This window comes from Macrotis lagotis, chromosome 3, assembly GCF_037893015.1.
Source record: "Macrotis lagotis isolate mMagLag1 chromosome 3, bilby.v1.9.chrom.fasta, whole genome shotgun sequence".
Lineage (NCBI taxonomy): Eukaryota > Metazoa > Chordata > Mammalia > Peramelemorphia > Peramelidae > Macrotis > Macrotis lagotis.
In genome coordinates this window covers 113078065-113101782 of record NC_133660.1, presented here as the reverse complement: position 1 = coordinate 113101782, position 23718 = coordinate 113078065, and the positions used below count along the sequence as shown (strand labels likewise).

Here is a 23718-nt window from a genome sequence, read left to right as displayed (position 1 = left end):
GGGACAGTTTAATAAAAAATGATAATTGAAACATCAAAATAAACTTTTTTTTTCAACAAGCCTGCCTGCTCCCTTCTGGTATCTTCTTTTGTACTCTTTAATAGCTACTAAAGGTATCCTTTATGAAAGGTGAAAAAGGGGAATAGACTGGCTTTTTAAAAAAAATGATTATTATTTGCATTAAAAATTTGTATAGATAAGGAAGTAAGCATATGGGTTAATAATTATTTTACCTTGCTTGCTGTTTTTTGGAGTAATAATACAATTTCACACCCTCCTCTCTTTTATATTCTACAAGAATCAATCCCTCAAAACCATCAAAAACGGTTACCTCCCTTATGGAATGTGTATTTGGTACAGTCTAGCTGCTTTTCCCTTATTTTCTTTAGTGTCATTTTTTTTAAGTGTCATTTCCATGTCCTCCAGCAGAACATCTGGGATTGGGATGTTAGCATCTAAATGTGGTGACTCCATTATCCTTGATGATAAAAAATGAGTTTGCTATTAAAAAAAAAGAAAAACCTTTACAACTTTACCCCACTTTTTATCTCTTTGTTCCCCTTATTACGTTCTCATTCTTAAATCCCCTCAGGAAAACTTTGCTTAGTTGAGTCTCTCATCAAATTGTCTTTAAATTTATTTTTCCCTCCATTGTTTCTCACTGTTGTGTGAGATTATATGCTTCATAATGTTCCACCATCCTTCTTTTAAGATTTTTCTTAAACTATGTCTATTTTCTAAACTGGTTTTGTTTGGCAAGAAGATTGTGTCTTTGCTGGAAGAAATTTCTAGGCTCTTTTGATTTCCTTGTTAATACAATTAATCTGCATCAGTTAAACTTTAGGGAAAGGTTAAAATCAGTGCTGATGTCTGTTCCTCAATCCAGTTAACATCTTTTTGCATTAATAGCTTGTTTAAATATACCAGATAATTCAATATTTTTTTCAACATTGAAAATTCTTTTTTCTTTTATATTTATTTTGATTCTTGTTCTAACAAGATGGTTGTTTTTACAAAGATAACTGATTCAGGAGGGGCTCATATCATAAATTATTTTTTCTATCTGTTACAATCTAATCTATTTCAATTTTCTCTAAACTATTTGGTGGTTGCCATGTGGACCTGGAGGCTTTTTCCTGCCCCATCCCAAACTACTGGGGCCTTTCCTTACAAATCTATTCTGAATCTACATACTTACATGTTGTCTATTTCCCTCCCCCCCTTTAGAATACAAGCAACTTGAGGGTATTAATGTTTTTTTATTCAAGCACCTAGAATATAATATATTAGGTACTTAATAAATGTTGCTATTTGAATTGTTAGTCAAATGACTGATAGATGACCATACCAATACAAAATAATGTAATGTCTCATAATGGATTTCTTGATAATTTGGGACCCACAATAAAATCAATTCCTCCAATTCTTTAGTTTCTCCAAAAGGTACCTTTATACTAGGTATACTGCTAGACGTTTAATGTTTAACAGTTCTCTGGGGTGGAATATATGCACAACATACTTTTAAGCTTCATTTGCATTATTAATATTTTTCTATCACATTCTTAAGTCTACAAATCAACAAATGATTTCTAGCATTTGCCAATTTCCAAGGTGCAAGTGGTCAAACTGAAAATTTAAGAATCAGCTCTCAAACATCCACTATATCCCTGTTTTAAACCAGCCTTCCATTTGCTGCAACTTAATAATTGTTATATAGTTTCATTTTTTAGCAAGAATCTTGAGGTTGATTCAATTCTGTTCCTTTACTGGTATGTTTTGTGGTTGGATGAAGATCTCACATTTAGGATACCAACAGCTAATTAGTAAATCAATCAACAAGCATTTATTAAGGATCTATGATTTTCAAAGTACCAAAAACCACTGGGAATACAAAGACAAAAGGAAACAAACTCTATTCTCAAGGAGTTCATATGCTATCAATGGAAATAAATTAATGTTTATAGAATATCTGAAAACAATATGATATTTAACACCCTCTGATTCTATAAAGTGTAGTAGGAACAACGTTCTAACCCCTCTCTACAAGTTAGGCTAATTTTTTCTTAAAGGGTATTCAGACTTTTGAGGGGAATTAGCTCTGAGGACTAAAAGCTCAGACTCTTTAAGTCACTTCCTCTTTACCTTAATACAAAGCAGCCCAATACTCCACTGCTTGGCTGGTGGCCACAATGGGCTACTCAGGAAGGTAACCCAGGAAATGCAACTTCACTCCACTGAATCAACTTGAAATGTTTGCAAAATCTATTCTTCTTAAATAACCTTCTCCTTCTTTTCTAATTAAATCTTTTTTTTTAATGTTGAGTGACTTATAAGTGTAATATTTTGTTCCAATATTAAGTACCTAAATGACCAGGGGACTGGTCAGAGTCAGGACCAACACAGAACACATGGTTCTTGGAGAAATAGATAGGGGTCATTCAGGACCAAGAGTTAATTTGTATTTTTCTCTGTTTCAAGAGTCATCATGACCAAAGAATTCACCAACAAGTGACCACCTTACTGGTGATATTCACCTAGCCTGGTCCTTAGAGTCTATTGCCAACTATGTTTCCAGACTGACAGAACTCCCTAGAGGTTGTGCTTAATTGATATAACCAGTAAACCCAGGATCAGCTCATACTACAATGGGAAATAGCAAAGTAAGATTTTGTGGAAGCATTTGGGCTATTTTCCCCCAAATGAGGAAATTCCCTCTATGACTGAAGTTATTAATTATTGTACAACTTATAGTCTCAGACAGATATTCAGACCACTGAGAAATTAAGTGATTTGATTGGAGTCATTGTCAGTTTGGATCATAGGAAGGGCCTAACCCCAAGTCTTTCCACCCCAAAATCAATTGCTCTACTCATTATACCACAGGGTTTCCCTTAGCATGCAAAGATCAAAAGCAATAAGCCAGTATCCCCTTATTGCTGAATTATGTCAGAATGTGTTGTCTGGTACCACTAGGCTTACAACAATAGTCTGATTAGGAAAGTGGTACCAAAATGTAGTCATGTTACATCAATATTTGTTACTCTAGAAAAGAAGCTTCACAAACACTGGACCAAGAGCTTGCCAACACTAGACACTTTTGTTCTAAAAGATAACAATAGAATTCTGCCCACATTACTACAAATGCATCTGCAAGCTCCTAGCAATAAGGGTCAGGCAAAGTATGCTTTTTGAAAAGCTATTTCTCTTGGGGAATATCTGTGTGTATGTTGAGGTGCAGGGGGAAGGGGAGATCTCCAAGAATATTAATGCTTATTTTTAAATTATTGTACTAAAAATTTTGTTTTGGGAATATCTGTATTTAAATTAATTAATTTCAAAGCAGAAAGCGTGATCATTTTTCTGTCACTCCTTTTAAATTCTTAGTTTTCCCCAATTCATTTTCATTTATTTTCCCTTAGTATGGTTATCATTCATGAGAACTTTTTTTGCCTTTTTTCACTTTGCATTATTCTCTAAAGGTCTTTTAAGAATTTTTTTGCATTAATCAGCATTTCGTCATCCTAATTACATTATATATTCCATCATATTATTATGTTGCTATTTATTTAACCATCCCCCTTCTTTTCCAATTGTTGGACACTAAGATTGTTTCCATTTTTTTAAATTACATATAATGCCTCTAATAAATTCTTTGAATGGTTAGCTTTGTAAAATTTCTTTTTGATAAGAATATGAGAATATATTCTCAACAATTATGCATGTTTCTTTTGTCCTCAGGTAGATGCAGAGATCATTTTCTGGATAAGACTAATCTTTTATGGAAATAATAGAAGCACCCACTCCCTTTCCAACAAAAGCAGCTGAGTGGCATAGCTGTCTATTGTTTGGAGACTTCTAACTAGCAGAAGAAATAGGCTGTAAAGCCAAAGTGAGGGGAAAAAAAAGGGACCTAACAAAAAAGGAAGAGGCAAGGAAGGTAAGAGGGTTTGGATAAAACAGAATTGGGAAACTAACATTTTCAGTTTGGCAGGTTTCTTTAACCCAGTTTCAAACACATGTATCAGTTAAAATTCCAAATGAAATCTGCCAGTCTGTCTCCTGTTCTACATCTGAAAAAATAGTAATGTCATCATGATCTAGTTACTTGGTTCCTATGCTCAGTGAATTTAAGTCCCACAGCAAGTTTCTAAGGACAAATTAGAAAACAGCTGTTCTACTTTCCATTTTTTCTCCAAGCCCTAAATTTACAGTAAAAGTTTTTTAAATAATAATATATTATTTACAACAAAAAAGTATTTTTCCCTTTTCCCATTCTAAAACTTGTCATCTTTGTTTTAAAACACAAAACTCATAAATAATTGGAAAACTCCAACCTAGTCCAAACTCTAGAAGATCCACAAATTCAAATTTATGATAAAGTGCTCGCTTGTGACTTTCCAAAGCTCCCTGTGGTACATCTGGACATTTGTATTTGGACACTTGCTCTGCTGTCCATGTAATACCCAAAAAGCCTGCACAGCTGGGCCCTGATGTTTGCTAATACTATAGACACCTCAGAGACCTGATCATCCAAATGAACTAAAATAAATTCTATCCCTGTTTTTTCAAACTTTGATAAAACAGACTGTTCACCTACCTTCATTTAAGTGGTGAGTATCAACTTATTACCACAAGGTGAGGATCCAGTTTCCTCAACCTATGACAACCAATCCACACTCACCATTCAGACACACATGTGGAAAAGCAAGTTCCTACAGGATGAGGAAAATGTTCCCACACGATCAGACTTTCCCCATCAAATAGCAAAAGGCAACTCAACAACAAAAGATATCATCAAGATAAATTGCTTCCTGAATTACCAAAAAAAAAAAAAAAGAAATTTGACAATGAGATTTTTTTTTAAAGAATAAAAACAGTCTCTGTAGTTATCCTAAGTGAGGATAATATTACAAAGGCTTATGATTCTTCTTGCTTGAGGGAATAAGCTGGGGTCAGGAAGAAGTTTCCTCCAATGATATAGTATTGCACAATTAGATTTGTTATGGGGGTTTCCTGCCTTCCTCTGAAGTATTTCTCACTGTCATATACAGGATACTGGACTCCATGAGCCCCTCATCTTTGTCGCTGTGGGAATTCCATTCTTTCCCCTGCACAAACTGATACTGAGGTTAGCTGAAGGGTAACAAGAGACCTTTAAAAAAACTTATCCGATATAAAAGTTTATGTAGTGAGGTAAATTTCTAGTTGAGAAATTAATAAGTAAAAAATGAGCTAAATTTAGACTCAAAAACACCTAGATTCAACCCTGGTTCTGCCATTCCAAAGTTGTCTAACCTTAGGTCAGTTAATGTATCTCTCTGGGGTTCAGTTTATTCATCTGTTAAATGGAAATTTTTGGACTTGTTGACTTTTAAAGTTCTATCTCTCGTTCTTGATCTTTCAAGATGGCACTTTTGTTATAGAGCTCTGAAAGACAGTTATCACACTGAACTGGATGACTGGGTGGGTTCTGAGGAACTCCCCAAAGGCTAATTGCCATTTTAGGATATCAGCATATTAAGTTTAATTATTGGGTCACAGAAATTTTCAAAGCAGAGGGCTATTTCTCTCTTCCAGTCTGGGATAAGAGAGGAGAACACAGAGAGAATGTCACTGGGTCCTTCCAAACAACCAAAAGAAAAAAAATGATGCTGAGCCAGAACTTTAAAAAAAGGATATGTATCTCTGGGGAAATGGAAATAGAGTCAGCTGCAGGGGCAACAAGAAAAGTCATATACAATCCCACAGACAAATTAAAGTATCTCTGCTACAGTTTCCTCATCAATAAACTGAGGTTAATTATATTGACCTAATTTGCAGAAGCCTCCTGTGGCTAAATTAGAAATGCTAAGGGAGTGGGGAAAGACTAACTACTATCTATATAAATGTTAAGTGGTACCCTGAAGACCTGAGTCTTCTGGTGGGCTAAACTCCTAGTGACTTATTTATTCAACTCGATTATTTATAGTCCATGACCTTAGACCCCTGGAATTCATTGCCAAGGAAGCAAATGTGATATCACAAACACGAGATCACTTCATCACTAAATCACTTCAGGTTAGGGTAAGAACTGCCTGCACAAAAGGAACAAACAATGCTTTCACAGGAAGCTCTCCCACCATCAAGCATGCCTAGAAAAGGGAGGCAACATCCAAGTAAGATTGTTAATAATCAAATAACTGTTTATACCAAGAAAATTATAAAATAATAACAACAATAATAATTGTTAATAATATAATTTAAAAGAGATGTTCCTAATTCCTTAGTACCTCTGCGATCCTACTTACCCCTTTCCCCCTATACCTCCTTTTCTCCATCTGTCTGGGGACAGACTATTCAATGTCTTGGGGGTCCTGTTATGAAATGACCAAAAAAAAAGTTTGGGGTTATTTATGAAAGAGGAAAATAAGCTCCCAAACACCAAAAATATATTACAGTAGGATAAAACTTCTCAGGGTTCATTATGATGGCATTAGTAAATGTTCTTAATGAGTAGGAATGAAAGTGCAGATGTTGATCAAAATCTAAAGTTTTTCTTTTTTTATTCACATCATTAAAATCATGCAGCTTGGGTAGAGATTGGCTGTCTTTTGTTTTGCTTTGTTTTGTTCTTTAGCTAAATAATCTTGGTTTTGCCTTTTTCCTCTGTTGATAGTCCATATAACTACTTAATTGGTGTATATTAAAATATGTATGCTGAAAATTAAAATATGTAAAATTAATATATTAAACATTACATATGGGGAGCCCTTTTTGCTATAGTTGGAACCTCTTCAATTTAGCCCACTCTGGTACTTTTCACAGTTTATAAACCAGTTAATCTCTTGTTATAATCCAATCGAAGTGCTATAAGACTGATCTGAAGCTTTATAAAAGGAGAGTGGGAGTAACTAAATCAAAGTTTTTGTTAGGAGCCATTTGACATGGAAGACAAAAATCTTCCTGGTCTATTTAGAAAGGGCTATAGCTGAACTAAACTGATATGGATGAGTCCAGGAACAAGTATCCAAATATATCTGAAATGTACTTTATTGTGTTAATGGAGTTCTTTGATTGAGAAACAGTACAGTGTAAAGAAAGGACTGTTGGATTTGGAGCCAAAAGATCTGAATTTGAATGACCAGTTCAAATGCCACTTAAAAAGTGGGTGGGTTTGGGCAAATCTCTTCACCTCTCATCTGTAACATAGAAGAAAGAGCTAGATAATAGTCTTCCACAGGTCCTTTCTAGCTCCAAAGCCTATGAGCCTAGATAAGCACTCCCATCACCAGAGCAAATCTAACAATCAGAGCTTTCCAAAAGGAAAATGGACTAATTAGGAAATAAGTTCTCTAGTCAGTCAAGATCTGAAAGTACCAGCTGAATGAAGACTACTCCAGGATACTGCAGGGAGAGAGGATTCACAGAATCCAAGAACTAGGAAAAGCTCACAGTTAGACCCTACTGGTCTAACCCACACCTGAACAGGAATACCCCCCTTCAACCTATTCAACAAGGGTTCCCCAGTCTGATCTAGGCTTCCAATGAAGGGGAATTATGAGTATAAAAAGTTCAATTGTTGGGTCACTTCCTCCTGAAGAATCTCATTTCACTTTGGATAGCTTTCATTTTAAGGAAATTTTCCTCTAAATAAAATCTAAACCTATTCCTTTATAACCTCCACCTATTATTCCAAGTTCTGACTTCTAAAGTCAAATAGAAGAAATATAGTACCTCTTCCATGTGGCAGTCAGTAACTTACTTAAAAAATGGATATCACTTCCCCAGGTCTCTTCTTCTCCAAGTCAAAAAACTCCAGTCAAAAAAATTTACTAATTTAGAAGCTGTAAATATTCATGGACTGTTCAACACATTAAATTATATCAATAGTAACTCTTAACATAGAACATAAACTTTTAAGGTTTGGAAAGCACATTCCTCACAACTCAGGGAGTCAGGAAATAGCTTATATAATTTTATTTCATCTTTAACTTGGCTTTTTTAACAGACCTACACACACTCAATCATTCATAAATATTTCCACAAGAAATTCTGACTCAGAGATGGGTTAGACTAGATCTCCAACACCACTTCTGAATCAACTTGGCCAACTCTATTGATATCATTAAAAATGACTAATGGAATAAGATTATAAATGTAGAGCTGAGAGGGACCTCAGAAATCATCTGGCCTAATCCCCTCATTATAGATGAATCCCATAAAGATGAAGTAATTTGCCCAAGGTTAAATAGCATAGACAAGTAATTAAGATGGGATTAAAATCCAGATGCTCTGATTCCAAATCTCAAGCTCTCTTCACTTGCAGGATAAGATCTCTCAGGTCCCTTCAAGATGATTCAATGATCTGTGGTTCTTTTATTCTATTTATATGATGTAAATTATGAAAATGCCCCACCAAAGCCAACCAGACCATATTTATCTGCAGTTTTCAATATCTCATCCCTCTCCTTTCTTTTTCTTTTCCACATCATTCACAGAATTCTCTCAGAATGAACTCACACAACTCCTAACAAACGATTGTTCTCTAACCATAATCCTCTGATCCTTTGTCACTTCCAGTACATATTCCAAACACTTTATGGTCAACCCGAGCTCCCAAGCTAATCTGTTAACTTTCTACCTGCCTCTCTCTGCCATCACTTTGGCCTTATACATACATCTGTGCCTCCCTATTCAGTATCTTCATCATCAAAACTGTACCCAAATATAGCAATATGCAAGTTGCCCTCCCACATTTTTGCACTGTTCTCTACAAAAGTTTAAATTTGTAGAACATGGTGTGAAACTCAGATAGAAAGAGAGGAAGGAGGGACTAAACATAAGGTCCCTGTGCATAGTGACTCAGACAACCAGTATTAATATTATCTGCATTTTAGTATTTTTTATTTACTTTGTAAATATTTCCCAACTACAATTTAACCTGGTTCAGGTCATACTCAGGAGTACTGTAAATTCATAATGATGTGTTTGACAACTTTGTAAATCATTTCCCATAGTCATTACAACTTGAAAGTTCTAAGATTATTTTTAAAAATATCTAACATCCATTGCCTTTCACTTATACTTTGATGCCTGCCCTCTGCTTCCAGGATAACCTGTTGACTACACTACCCAGGTCAAACCATGAGGTGCAGTGACTTTGCTAAAATATATTCCTTTTTCTATCCCTTATCTCTCTTACTGGCTCTCAGTTAACAAAAAAATGTTATTAATTCATTCTTATTTTACAGATATACAAACTGTGTTCAATTATAATAACCACCAAAGAAAGGAAGGAGTCAAAATTAGAATGCAAAGCCATTCTCTTCCCCTACCCAGTTCTCCACAAGAGAATATTCTTTAAAATAGACCAAGACAGAACAGTGTAGTGAAAATAGCATAGACTTGGGAATGATGAGACCTGGGTTCTGGTCCCAGATCTGCTATTAATTCACTGCTCAACCTCAGGCAAAAATATGCTGCTCCTTGGGTCTCTGTTTCCTCATCTGTAAAATAAGGAAGTCAGACAGGAAGATCCCTATGGTCCTTCCTTGCTCTAATATTCTAGGATTCTGAGGCTGCATGATTAACATGCAGAATTTATACAGGTGTTTATAAAATAGTCAAAACCTCACTGCTGCTATTCCAATTAAAAATGACAATAGCATGCCTTCATATTTGCTGGCATATACTGCATTCAGATCACACAGATAAAAAAGAACTCTTCTTGGGAAGAGATTCTTATAGACATATAATCAGTAAGGCTGATATATTTAGTCACAAGGAAGAGTAATTCTTCACCTTAATTTAAAAAAAATAAATGTGTTCTGTAAAATAAAGTAATAGATCCATAAGGATACAAATTCCCCAACTCTAGAGAATTATTAAATGCTTCAGTAAAATATATATATTTATCCTCATAAATCTACCTGGCAAAAAGCTCTGCAAAAAAGTAATAAAGGCTTTATGGTTTATTGCAAGTGGATTTTTCAAAAACACCTGCTGTGCAGAGAGGTTTAGGAAATAGTATGACAGCTCTGTGTGTGTGTGTTTAAAAGTAAAGAGCCATAAAATGGGAAAATATTTATTTTAGTCAATATGAAGCTGATGTATTCTAACTATTCCTGAATTAGAAAACTTAGGATCATTTTGAGATGAATCTGTCCCTATTTATTTTCTCACATTTTAGAGTCATAGCAGGTTCAGTTCTGCATGCCACCACCATCTAGGATTGTTTTAATCCTTCTAAAAATGAGCAGGAAAAGGAAGATGATCAGTATAGAATGGTAGAGTACCAAACTTTAGTTGGGCATGTAAAACCCCACAATGTAGGGAAGTAAATAAAGAAATGTAAATAATGATTTGAGGGAAGAGCCCTAACCATGGCTCATACCCACCCTGACACCAAATCCCTATGTCCCTGACCCTCCCAACCTCAGTTTCCTCATCGTTAAAATGATGGCATTGAATAATATGGCATCTGACCTTCCTATTCTAAATCAATGATCCTCATCAGGCATCTAATGAGTAGTGATTTACCACAACTTTAATTACATGGTGCTCTTGCATAAATACACACTGACATATGTGACAATTTAAAATTTTAAGTTATTACAAAAAAGTAATTTCAATTCTAATGGACTCAAGTAAAAAAACTGCTCTATAATTTTTCAAAAGGAAAGACATGATTGAGTTCAATGATATGAAGAGAAATTGCATATTTTTAAGGAATTTAAGAAAGGTGTGATATTACTGTTTACTGATTTTCATAAGGATCATAGATTTCAACTGTTAGGGGTTATAAAGGTCATCTAGTCCACCCACCAATTTTAGATATAGGAAAACTGTGGTCCATATTAGACAAAAGGGAAAAGGATAATAAATAATACAGCTGGGCTTTAACTTGCCTTGTTGTTATTTCTGATGTATGAGCTCCTCCTGCTCTACTCTTCCTCTCTCCTTCAAATCTTAGAAGGGGCCAAGGGGAGAATCAGGATATTCCATCAAACTTTTGGCCACAAAATGCCCACCTTGGCTGCCCTTTGGTATGAAAATGCAATTTTTTTGACCTTCATTTTTCAAAGAAAACCCCAACATCAGGGAATTAATGTCATGACAAGCAAGTGAATTGGATTTGAGTGAGGGGGCGCTGTGCTAAGTCACCAGCCAATGGTCTTGGATGCAAGGCAACCAAGGTTAAGTGATTTGCCCAAGATCACACAGCTAGTAAGTGGCAAGTATCTGAGGTCGGATTCAAATTCCCATCCTCCTGAATCTAAGGCCAGTGCTCTAAAGTGCAATGAAAGTAAATCAAGCCTACAGAAAGGTCTCTTTCAGATACCTGGGGAATGGGGACCATGCTTGAATGATGAGAACATTATTGTTTCCATCATAATACTTTTCATACACTGTGGTATGTGGTATAATAGAAGTCAGATAACAATTCATATAACCTTTTAATTTCATACAACTTTTTAAAAATACACTTAGTGTATAAAGGCAGGTGAGCTAGTAGTCCCTAAGCCCTCCAGACTTCAAATTGACTTTTTATCATCCAACCAGGTTATTACTCTCACTATTTAAGATGAAACAATCTATCAAAAATACCTGAACTCTTTTACTATCTCAGTCTTCCAATTTCTCTTTCCCTATCCTTTTTTCCCATCAGACTTCCAGGCCAATCTCAACTATGATCATAGTAAGGAAATCTGAAAATCAACTCATGAGGATGATCTAATGACACTGAAGAAGGAACAAGCTAAACTTATAACAAGGAGGTGGGACAAGCAAACCAAAATAACAACTAATAATAATCATAACTATAATATAATAAATAATAGTCAACATTTATGTTGCAATTTTAGATTTCTAAAGCATAATAATCTACTTATTGTTATAGCTAACACTATGGACCAGTCACTTGGCTAAGCAATTTACATATATAATCTCATTTGAGGAAAGTAAGTAGTATTAAAGTAATCTCATTACTGGAAAGTAAGTAGTATTATTATACTCATTTTAAAGAAGAGGAAACTCAGAAATAAAGAAATCAAGTAACTTTCCCAGGATCAAATCAGGATGTGAGTGGGGAAGGATTCAAATTCAGGTCTTCTTAACTTTAATTCCAGTGCCCTCTCCATTAAGTAAAAAGATAGTTAGACATAGAATTAACAACTTGGTAGTCTAGGAATATTTATCTCCTGTCTCAAAGACTCCCTTTGCTCTGAATTTTCTGATTAGTAATCAGTTCAATTTTTAATTTGACCCCTTTTGATATCTAGGCTCTGTAAATATGTTGGTAACTGGCAAGGCTGGTTTCAGAGTTTAACTATTCTCATCTCATCATGGGTCTTTTTTTCTTTTCACCCCAGTGCAATCAGTGATCACATAACTAATAGAATACACACACACACACACACACACACACACACACACACACACACGGTTCATAATAAGTAGAGTCCACAGAGAACTACCCTTTGGAGGGGGAGAAGGGATCTCTAAAGCAGCTCCAGTTCCAGGTGTCATTCCTGCCAAAATTCCCATCTCTAAAGCTACTGAAATCATCATCATCACACAGTTTATAAGTGAGAACCAGGTACCAACAGCCTCACCACCTTCTATAGAGGGGCCCACAAATCTTCCACAGACAGATCTTTTCACTTTCCTCTGAGATCTGTTCACAGGGTAGCCACTCCTCTCCCCCCCATTTCCCAGCTACTTCAAATACCTTCATCCTCATTTGGAGGATCTCTTCCTCCCCATTTATCTAACTTCCATCCATCCTTCAAGGCCCTATTCCTCCAGAAGCTTCCCAAATGACTTCATTCTACACTGCAAATAAGAATAGCTGCTATTTCTATAGCACTTTAAAACCTACAAAATATTTGTCATACATTATTTTATTCCAGTTTCAAAACTTCCTTGCCAAGTCTGTTCTACATGTCCATTTTACAGATAAGAAAACCGAGGAAGTTAAGAGGCTCAACTGGATACATTGTAAATAATACACAGTGGGACTTAAACCCAGTCAGGTTTTCCTGACTCCAATTCCATTGCCCTCATGCTCCAGCTAAACTATTAAATACTATTATAGATAGTAATATTAGCTAACATATGCATTGTGTTGTAAAATTTACCACACAGAACTATTTTCTAACAAAAGTCTGATAAATAAGAAAGTTATGATCATAGCTATTTTTATGAAGAAACTGAAGTTCAAGAGACTTGTCAATGACATGAATTTTATCATTAATATAGATCTGGAATTTGAACCCCAATCTCCAAATTCCTGACCCATCAGCCCCCTAATCTCTGAACCCTACAGCACTTAATAATATCACTACCCCTTCCTTGGGCAAGATTATTTATCATTTATTACTATATAAATGTATAATGCATAAATGGTAATGAAGTTACTATATGATCCTGGTACTGTTGATAAATTATTTTCAAGTGCAAATGTCTTATCTTTCCAACTTTATATTAGTTGCTCAACTAACTGCTGGATCTGGAGTCAGATACTACAAATGTGAATCCTGCCCTTATCCATTACAACCTTGGACAAATAAGGGGACTACCTTGGACCTTATTTCATGTTCTGTTGTTAGGAAGGTATTGGACTAGATAATCATTGACTACAAATTGTTGATTTCATAATGTCTGGTTGCTTTCTGTTTTATTATTTTTATTTATTTGGTATTTTATTTTTCTGTTTATTACTTTAACATCATTCTTGCAAAGTATGTACTGAGAGGAAGCAGGACATAGTACTATGGCTCTCAAACTTTATGATCTCAAGATCCTTTTACACACTTAAAAGTTATTGAGAATCCCAAAGAGATTTTATTTGTAGGTTTTATTTCTATTAATATATATTATATCAGAAATAAAGATTTCATTATTATTGTGAAAATGGTTTTGACTCAAACTCTCACAAAGGATCTCTGAAACTGTTAGGGACCTCCAGATCACACTTTAAGAACCATTGGAAAACAATTTTTACTACTAGCGTTTCTGACAAAGGACTCATTTCTAAAATATATAGAGAGAACTGAGGCAAGTCATTCTGGGGCAGAGTCAAGATGGTGGCAGGAGTTCTTAGGAACTCTCTCCAAAATATTTCAAAAACCTTAAAATTATGACTCTAAATAAATTTTTGAGAGACAGAAGCCACAGAAAGACCCAATGAGGCAATTCTCCAACCCAAGGTAACCTGGAAAATAGTGGGAGGGTTCTGTTACATGAGGTTGGAGGGGCGCCAAAGCAAAGGAACTTCAACCTTCTAGGAGTAGTCCCAGGGTGCATGGGTCCCTGGGAGCCCTGGCTCCTGGAAACAGAAGCAGTTTCCTGACCTGCCACCCCAGGGAACATCAAGCACAACTTGGAAGATCAGCAGAGGAGACCTCTGCCTGAGCAAGTGCAAAGCCCAGGCCAGCATAGCCCTTCTCAGCATAGCCACGGGTCTCAGCACAGCCCAGATTCCAGGAAATGGAAGCAGGCCTGTGGAACCATCCAGCAGGGAGTCACCAGGCTCTCTGAGAGCTCAGCCCCTGGAAGATAAGGTAGTATAGGGAGACTGTCAAGGTCTGTCCTCTGTCCCTGGGACAGGACTTTGGGGCTTTGACCACATTCAGACCCTGGTCGCAGTCTAGCGCCCCCCCTGCCCCATAGAGCAGGGATCTCCCTCAAAGCCCTGTGGCAGAGGGGTGAGCTTGTGGTCATTGAATAGACCAGGATACCAGACAGAGCCTCCCATAAGATCTTGAGGGAACTGAGGTCCTTGCAGAGGTATCCCAATAATACTCAAAACCTCAGGAAGCACCCCCAAACCAGGCACAGGCTGGGAAAATAAGTAAACAGAAAAAAAAAAATAACCTGACCACAGACAATTACTTTGGTCCCATGGAGGCTTAAAATACACACTCAGAAGATGAGAAAATCCAAGCTTCTACATCTAAAGACTCCAAGAAATATAGAAGTTGGGTTCGAGCTATGACAGAGCTCAAGAGATTTTGAAAACCAAGTAAGGGAGGTAGAAGACAAATTGGGAAGAGAAATGAGAGAGATGCAGGAAAAACATGAAAATGAAGTCAGCAACTTAGTCAAGGAGATCCAGAAAAATACTGAAGAAAATAACATATTAAAAACCAGTTTAGGGGTGGCTAGGTGGCGCAGTGGATAGAGCACCAGCCATGGAGTCAGGAGTACCTGAGTTCAAATCTGGCCTCAGACACTCAATAATTACCTAGCTGTGTGGCCTTGGGCAAGCCACTTAACCCCATTTGCCTTGCCAAAAACAAAAAAAAACAAAAAACCAGTTTAAATCAAATGGATAAGACAGTTCAAAAAATTATTGAGGAGAAGAATGCTTTAAAAAGCAAATTGGCCAGATGGAAAAAGAGATAAGAAAACTCTCTGAGGAAAATAAATGCTTCAAGTGTAGAATGGAGCTAAAGGAAGCTGATGGCTTTGCAAGAAATCAAGACACAATAATTCAACATCAAAAGAATGAAAAACTAGAAGAAAATGTTTAATAATGCATTGAAAAAACAACTGATCTGGAAAACAGATCCCGGAAGAGATAATTTAAAAATTATTGGGCTACCTGAAAGTCACAATCAGGAAAAGAGCCTTGACCTCATTTTTAAAGCATTTCTACAAGAAAACTGCCCTAATATCCTAAAAGCAGAAGGTAAAATAGAAATTGAGAGAACTCACCAATCTCCTCCAGAAAGAGAGCCAAAAAAAACAACCCTCAGGAATATTATAGCCAGATTCCAGAACTCCCAAGTCAAAGAGAAAATATTAAAAGCAGCCAGAAGTAAACAATTCAAATATCATGGAGCTATAGTCAGGGTTTAGCAGCATCTACATTAAGGGCTCACGGGGCTTGTAATGTAATATTCTGGAAGGCAAAAAAGCTTAGAATGCAACCAAAAATCAACTACCCAGCAAAACTGAACATCCTCTTCCAGGGGAAAAGATGGACTTTCAATGAAACAGGGAAAATTTCAAATGTTCCTGTTGAAATGACCAGAGCTGAACAGAAAGTTTGATCTTCAAGTACAGGACTCACGTGAAGCATTTACGAGAAGGATAAATTATGAGGGATTTAATGATGATGAGCAGTGTGTATTCTTACATGTAAAGATGATACTGATACTACTCATATGAACCTTCTCATTTAATAGAGCAGTTAGAAGGAGCTTATATAGATAAAGCTCAGGAGAGAGCTGAATATGACGGTATAATATATTGTAAAAATGAAGTCAATGTGTGAAAAGGAAATGTACTGGAAAAAAAGAAGAGGTAGAATAGACTAATATATTTCCATATATATAAAAGAGTCAAGAAATAGCTTTTGCAATGGTATGGAAGGGGGGAAGGTGAGGGTGAATTCAATTAGAAATGGCTCAGAGATGAAACGGCATACATACTCAATAGGGTATAGAAACCTAGGAGAAAAAGGAGAAAAGGGGGATGGGGAAAGGGAGGGGGGGCATGTGACTTATAGGGGAGAGGGTAGATTATGGGAGATGATAGTCAGATATAATACATTTTCTTTTTTACTTTTTGTAAGGTGGTAGGATTGGGTGGCCTATTCAGGACAACAGGGCTGGGTGTGTGCTGGGTCTCCGGGGTGGGACATAGGCTTAGGGCCTCTTGGTCCCAGGGCTGGTGCTCTGTCCGCTGCACCACTTGGCTGCCCCACAGCATGTTTTTGAAGAGGGACAGAGTGAAAGGAGAGAGAAAATATAATAGATAGTAGTGGGGAGGAATGCAGGGAATTACAATCAGCAATAGAAACTGTGGAAAAATAAGGAAGTAACTTCTATGATGAACTTGTGATAAAGAATGTGATCCACCTGAGATAGAGTTGATGGTATCAGAACACAGATTGCAACACATTTTTTTTCTCTTTCTTTCACTTTATTTCTCATGAGGTTTTATATTTTTCTGGAGGGAGGGGGTATTATATTTACTCTCACAACAAAAATATTTTAATAATGTATAAATAAATTAAAGAAAATTTTAAAAAAGAAAAAAGAAAAAAAACAAGTCATTCCCCAATTAATAAATGGGGATATGGAAATACAATTCTTAAATGAATAAATTAAAGCTATCCACAGACATATGAAAAATTTCTCTAAAGCATTAATAATTAGGGAAATGCAAATTAAATAACTCTGAGAAGCCAGCTCACACTTATCATATCAACCAATATGACTAAAAAGGAAAATGATAAGTGTTGGAGGGGATGTGGGAAAATTAGGACACAATGCATTGTTGGTGGATTTGTGAACTGTTCCAAATTCTGCAATGCAATTTGGGACTATGCCCAAAAGGCAATAAAAATATGCATACCCTTTGATTCAGCAATACCACTATTAGGTCTGTATCCCAAAGAGATCACAAAAAAAGGGTAAAAAATCCAAATGTACAAAAATATTCATAGCAGGTTTTTTTTTTTCATGGTGGCAAAGAATTGGAAATTAAGGGGATGGGAATTGGGAAGTGGCTGGACAAGTTGTGATATATTAATGTGATGAAACACTATTGTTCTATAAGAAATCATGAGGGTCAAGACTTCAGAAAAGCCTGGAAAGACTCACATGAACTGAAGCTGAGTGAAATAAGCAGAAGCACAAGAACATTGGACACACTAACAACATGAGGTGATGATCACCTATGATGAACTTGTTCATTTCAGAAGTACAACAATCAAAGACAGTTCTAAAAGACTTGTTATAGAAAATACCATCAGAGAAGGTATTAACAGAGAAGGAATTAGAGTTAAAATGCAGACCAAAGCTTACTATCTTCAATTTTTAAATGTCTGTTTTTTCTCTTTTTTTCTTCCATTTGGATTTGATTCTTCTTTCACAACATGAGTAATAAGGATAAGTTTTAGCAAAATTACACATGCAGAGACTATATTAAATTGCATTCTGTTGGGGGAGAGGGGAGGGAAGGGAAGGAGGGAGGGAGAACAATATAAAATATAAAACCTTGCAAAAATGATTGGTGAAAACTATTGCATATTGTTGGAAAAAGAAATATAAAAAAATTTTAATTAAAAAGAAGAGGAGGAGGAGGAGGAGGAGGAAGAGGAAGAAGAAGAAGAAGAAAAGAAAGAGCTGGTCTCAGAGCTGGGAAAACCTGGGTTCCAATCCTACCTCTGGTTGTGTGATGCTCGGCAAGACCCTTAATTTCTAAGTTCTCTAGGGAACTCCCCAAAACTCAACACTCTGAAGAATAACCAACCTTCATTTGAATCATGTTTTCTGTATCACACACACACACACACACACACACACACACACACACACACACACACACACATAGCAGAGTAGGATGGATAGATTGTGTCCTTAATATATGTTTAATGAATTAATATGTAGGAAATTCTCTGTCTAGCAACTCATTTCTATTCTACCTCCTATAACCCTAAAAGGATTTGACCCATTGGAATGAATAAAGGCAAAAATTCTGTGTTTGAGAAAACTTGACCAATGTGATGAGTTTTTCAGTCATAATTTGATGACATTACAGGGTGAGAACCTTTCTCTTGAGACATTTGAGAATCAATTCCCATGAAGTGAATTGGCATGCTAAGAAGACCCTGCTGAGAAGAAACAGAGAAGACCTCTGATTGGACCCCAGGGACTGAGCCCACCTCCAGTATAATTGGCCACTGAAAACAGAACAATAAATAGACTCTTTGCTAAGAAAGCCACCCTCTACTATGATCTATAAAAGGAAACTTTCAGCTGCTGTTACCCACATTTGGGAAAACTTAGACACTGCTAAACCATTTACATTTTCCTGGATTAATCCAGATAGAGGCTATGTGCCAAAGAGATCAGATCCCTAGGATTATTATATGAAAAATCTCTAGGCTTGGATTCAGGAAGGAGCTCAGGTCCAAATCTGCCTCCTATTCTTGCTGACTGTGTAATTACATAGGCAGATTATGCCAAATCCTTGAAGCCTCAGTTTTCTTTTCTATAAAAGGAGGATAATAGTGAATACCTCACACAGTTATTAGGATCAAATGGGACAATGGGTGTAAAATCCATCATCAACTGAAAACCTTAGATGTTTAAATGTTATTGTTATTACTATAACCTGTGTTTGCATTTGTCAATGTGGTCAGGTGCTTTTTATTGTTGATGTTATGGTTTTTTATGGTAAACTCACATAGGGCTGGAATTAACTGTAATTTGCCTACAATCTGAAGGTCTGACTGAAAGAAAGCAAATTATTGCCCCCCCAAAAAGCACTGGGCTACATCTAAGGGTGAACATAAGAACATTCTCATATCCGGACATTCTGAAACAAATCCATTGAAGTAAGGAATCTATTACAGGAAATGGCAGGTGAAGATGACATTAGACACAGAAGCAGACCAATTTTTCTTCTGATTCTAGAGTAAACAGTCATAACAGTGAATTATAGAGTTTAGGAGCTAAAAGGGACTGCAGAAACCCATAAAGTTCAACATCCTCATTTTACAGGAATGCTAGATGGTTTTACCAAGGTTATCTAGTGAGTACATGCCTAATCCAGAATTAGCAACCTAAATACTCCTGATTTTCTTTCACCATCCCTTCCATTATACCACATTGCCTTTTCCTGGTTCATTCAACCACTTCTATGCTTTTAACTTTTAAAATGAAATAGCTGATAAATATAAAATATCATCCTACACTGCCATAATCCTGGATACATAATTCCTTCCATGGATGCCAGAAGTGATTCCTTCATACCTAGTAAGTATTCAGTGGAATCTGAAGCGAACCTCTGAAAAATTCCCAAAGTAGCAAAGACACACATTCAGAAATATAATCAATGTGGAAATAAATATTCCAGAAAAAAAATGAGCTGTCATGAACTAATAATCTCCCTGGAAGAGCTAGAGGGAATGTGAAAACTCAAATCCAAGTTTTTAATTATTGATTCATTTAATAAACATTAAGGATCTGCCATGTGATAGAAAAACAAAGTAACATAGTCTCTCACCTCAAAGAATTTAAACTTTACTGGGGGGGAACAAGGGTAGCAACATATACACAGATAACTAAATACAAATATGTATACAGATAGTTACTGTACAAGTTAAAAAATATATATGCAGTAGTTTTATCAAGTGAAACAATTAATGGAGAGACCTCTTATTGGGCATGGTTCTTGAGCTATGTCTTGAAGGAACTTGGGGATTACAAGAAATAGAGGGATGGAGGCAAGTGATGGAAAGATGGGGAGGAAGAATGGTTAATAGGCAAATTTAACTGGAAAAGAACATTGCCTGAGGAAGAATACTATGTAATAAGCCTGGGAAAAAAAATGGGTTATGTAGGTATTTAAAGGTCAAACAGAGGAATTTTTGTTTCATCCTACAGGCAATGGGGAGCCACTGAAGTTTCATACTGAAAGGACATAGTTTGATATAGATCCATCTGTCAGCTGTGTAAAAGACTAATTACAAGTAGGAGATACCAGATGCAAGAAAACCAATTAGGAAACAATAAAATAAAGGGGATAGGGACCTGAACTGCACCAGATAAGTGGAGTGAAGAGGACAGATAGAAGAAATATGGATGTCAACTTGACAGGCCAGGGCAAGTGACTGGATCTTGAGGAGGGAACAAGAAGAGAGTGGGTGAAAAGATGAAGAATCAGCTGTGAAAAAAAAAGATTAAAAAAAAAGAATCAGCTGCGGTGTAGTAGAAAAGGCAACTGGGTTTTGGAATTACCTGAAACTAAATCACAGTATAGATAACTGAAATACAGGACCCAGAAAAGAAGAAAAAAATCTATTCAATAAGGAGAAGTGAGGAAAGATTAAATCAAAGAAGAGAAAAAAAATGAAACAAGCACACACACACACACAAACACACACACACACACACACACACACACACACACACACACACACACACACACGCGAGTGCAACTAATCCCAGGACTTCAATCACTATTTCCACCACCTCGATCACCCCATCAGTACTGTCAGCACACGAGCCTTGTCAATTCCTACCCTCAGGGGTCTAACCTTAGTGACCCCATCCCTGAAGCTCAAATAGAACACATGCATTATTGGTTGAAGTCCATTGCCTCAGGCTCCAGAGGTTTACATGAAAAGCAGCTACCACATAGAAAGCTTGGACTTTTGATCTAGAAAATGTATGTTCTCTCTACCTCTTTATGCTTTCACTGTGTGTTCAGAAAGTTGCCCGGTCTAGCTATTAAACAGAGTTTCTAACTATACTTTTGTAGAAAATGTAGGTCATGAAATAATAAAAATATATAAACCTTGACCCTACATTTTGAGGTAGTGAAGTATTTTATAGACTTCAAGGGACAGGCTCTGTTTGCTGGCCTTCTTAAGTTTTACATCTAAGTTTAAATGGCTAAGCGTCACAATATAAGACTTTGTCCTGCTGTGTGCTTTCAACAGAACAGAAAATGAGAAAGGAAAAAAAAAAAGAAAAGAAAAGAAAATGAGAACAATATGAAATGGGGGAAATGGTACGTGTTAATTCAGAACAGGTTTTTGGTCAATGAATGCAGCAATATTCTAATATACAAAAATGAATTGCATTGATCTTATCAATGTGCTAAATCTTAAGTCCCTGTATGGTAAGAAGAAAAGGGGATGTTGTCTCTTTGTCCTTTGTCCCCTTAAGACTGTTACCATCTGGTAGAGGCAATTAGATTCTAAAGTGACTGCATTTATCATTTAAAGAAGAGAAAAGGCCTGGAAATTTTTACCATATTGTCCAAGGAAAAGATGGGAAGGGGAAGTCTGTCTGAAGATTTTCCATGAGAAGAAGATTTTCACATACTTGCTCAATTTCCACAGCTTCCCAGAAAACGTCTCCCTCAGGTCAGCAGCTGAGGATATCCGATGCCCTGCTCTTGATGTTAAACTAATCAAATGGAAGAGAAGCAGGTCATGCTTTTAACACTGAGAGGAACAAGAGGGACAGAAGCCACCTGGCAGGAACACACTCCCCTAAAACAAACATGAGATGCTTCCACATTCTCATTAATACAAGCAACAAACTTGACCATCCAGAACTCACCATTGTCTCGATTTCTCTTTTTCTCAAGTTACAAGTGATACACTGAACTTTTCTGTTGGCTGAAAAAAACAATTGAATGCTTTAAGATCTTTAAGATCTGAACAGTTTAAGATATTTTAGTTACTTAAAAAATATAGGAAAGAACAAGTTTTGATAGTGTCTATGTGGTCACCTTTCTAATAGAGCAAGTCTAATGTCCTCAACACTCTATTACTTTTTGGTGAAACATGAAGCTTTCTTTAGGGATTTTTAGTAATTCAAGGAACTAATTTAACACCAATTTCTGCCACTTCTGAGAGTTCCAAAAATGAAGTTAAAAAAATAGGACCCTGAAAGCTTCAAACTCCTGGAATGTCGACTCCACCTTCTTCCACTCATCAAGAAAGGCTAGGTGACTGATAGACTTGATGCTGAGCTACAAAAATGGTCACTATAATTCTTTCTTAATTCTTTTCTTTCTCTTGCCTTTGTTCAACTTTCCTAAAGAGAACATTCTGTTTAATTATTCAATCATACTTCTGATCTAGGATAGCCATGTTGTATGTATGGGTCTATCAGAGACATAAAGTACAGAGAAGAACAAGAGATACCAAAAACATAATAACACACACATGTGTGTATACTTATAGACACACATATATACTTCCAATCAAAATTGATTTGGAAGGTTAAGGAAAAATAGGTTAGAGATTATCAGCAGCCTGAGTCAGAAGTTCTGTGTTCATATCCCAGTGTGACCTTTGACAAATCATGCTGCTATTCCCAGGCTTGGTTTTTTCATCTGCAGAAGGAAGAGGTTAGACTAGACAGATTTTCTAGGATAGCTGGTTCAAGGATTAGGGTGCTGGGCCAGTTGTCAGGAAGATCTGACTTTGTGATCCTGGGTAAATCATTAAAAAGTTGTCCACCTCAGCTTCTTCATCTGTAAAATGAAGATAGTAAGAATACCTACCTCCCAGAGTTTCTGTAAGAATTAAATGAAATAATATTTGTAATGTGCTTTACAAACCTTAAAGAGGCATATGAAAACTAGTTGTTATTTGCTAGAATAGATATTGCTATTTTTAAATTTTTGCTACTATGCTCTACAATTTTTTGAATCTTCAATCATATCCCATGATTAAAGTCATGATTTTTCTCTATGTTGAGTTGTATGAGATATAAAGCTTAACAATATTCAAGACCCTTTCTATAAACTTACACTGTCCCTCCACCTTAAAGCATCTGGTCAACCCTGAGAAAAAGAAGTAGCATAGCATAGCTTGTAGAGGGATAACCCTGGCCTCTTAAAGAACAAGGCCCATTCAGTTTCCACCACTGACAGATGCTGAGTTTACAACTATGTTTTTGATTTGCATGAATGAAAAGATTTTCCATACCAAAAGTTCTCTAAAATGATGAATTCACAGGTCGAAATCCTCATCTATCATTTCCTCAATAAAAAGAAATAAAAGAAAGTTATCTCTGCTCATTTTTTTTTAAAAATCTGAGAATACATATCAAAGGTTACATCAAAAATAGACATTTATGTTTTAAAAAAATCAAAAAAAATTTGATGCTAGAGTTGGTCAATAGGTTTCTTTAGCCCAAGGGAACATTCACAAACAGCTGCAGTAGAAACCACAAGATTAATTAATACGGGCAATCC

At 36.2% G+C, this 23718-nt stretch overlaps 1 protein-coding gene and 1 long non-coding RNA gene across 2 annotated transcripts in view; one reads left to right on the top strand and one right to left on the bottom strand.

The window, feature by feature from the left end:
- Window positions 1-23718, bottom strand: part of DCHS2 (dachsous cadherin-related 2) — a 320767-nt gene that overhangs the window by 242809 nt on the left and 54240 nt on the right. The window lies entirely within an intron of this gene.
- On the top strand, window positions 6041-22221 carry LOC141516206 (uncharacterized). The gene is made up of 4 exons (XR_012476629.1): window positions 6041-6155; window positions 11648-11756; window positions 13469-13593; window positions 20385-22221. It is a non-coding gene; the product is annotated as an uncharacterized LOC141516206 (long non-coding RNA).